General features: G+C 48.3%; 1 non-coding gene and 1 pseudogene across 1 annotated transcript; both read left to right on the forward strand.

Moving 5' to 3' along the window:
• The first annotated feature begins 263 nt into the window (after window positions 1-263).
• LOC119345271 lies at window positions 264-382 on the forward strand. Its single transcript, XR_005166987.1, has one exon. It is a non-coding gene; the product is annotated as a 5S ribosomal RNA (ribosomal RNA).
• Window positions 383-748: 366 nt separating this feature from the next.
• Window positions 749-850, forward strand: LOC119345272 (annotated as a pseudogene).
• Window positions 851-1,080: the final 230 nt, after the last annotated feature.

A 1,080-nucleotide genomic window follows, 5' to 3' on the forward strand; every position in this document is an offset into this window, starting at 1 on the left:
TGCTCATTGCTCGCGCGTCTTGGGGCGGCTTTGTGGCGCGAAGAGCGCGTGCTGAAAGGGGTGGAAAAAACTCGTGTTGTTGCGGTATGGAGGGAGGGGTGGAAACCGTGGAACACTCGTCTCCGTGATTGAGCGGGAGACTAAGTAGTATAGGACATTATCCATTGTTAGGGAACGATTGTAATGGTAGTGAGAATGTAGAATCGTCTTTGGAGCGGACCTGGGAGTGGCAAGCATAAGGGACGAAGACGGGGAAACATGTCGGATGCGATCATACCAGCACTAAAGCACCGGATCCCATTAGAATTCCGAAGTTAAGCGTTCTTGGGCGAGAGTAGTACTAGGATGGGTGACCTCCTGGGAAGTCCTCGTGTTGCTTTCCCTTTTTAATTATTTTTTGCACCTCGTGACAAACATATCGCACGTGCGCGATATATATTAATCCCGTTATATTATTTTTGACGTTTGCGATATTTTTTAGCTCGTTGCTCATTACTCGCGCATCTTGGGCCGGCTTTGTGGCGCGAAGAGCGCGTTCTAAAAGGGGTGGAAAAATACATGTTGCTGCGGTATGGAGGGAGGGGTGGAAACTGTGGTAAACTCGTCTCTGTGATTGAGCAGGAGAGTAAGTAGTATAGGACATTATCCATTGTTAGGGAACAGTTGTAATGGTAGTGAGAATGTAGAATCGTCTTTGGAGCGGACCTGGGAGTGGCAAGCATAAGGGACGAAGACGGGGAAACATGTTGGATGCGATCATACCAGCACTAAAGCACCGGATCCCATCAGAACTCCAAAGTTAAGCGTGCTTGGGCGAAAGTAGTACTAGAAAGTCCTCGTGTAGCATTCCCTTTTTAATTATTTTTTGCGCCTCGTGACAAACATATCGCACGTGCGCGATATATATATTAATCCCGTTATATTATTTTTGACGTTTGCGATATGTTTAAGCTCGCTGCTCGTTGCTCGCGCGTCTTGGGGCGGTTTTGTGGCGCGAAGAGCGCGTTCTGAAAGGGGTGGAAAAAATACGTGTTGCTGCGGTATGGAGGGAGGGGTGGAAACCGTGGTAAACTCGTCTCC

The sequence above is a fragment of the Triticum dicoccoides genome, unplaced genomic scaffold (assembly GCF_002162155.2).
Source record: "Triticum dicoccoides isolate Atlit2015 ecotype Zavitan unplaced genomic scaffold, WEW_v2.0 scaffold220438, whole genome shotgun sequence".
Lineage (NCBI taxonomy): Eukaryota > Viridiplantae > Streptophyta > Magnoliopsida > Poales > Poaceae > Triticum > Triticum dicoccoides.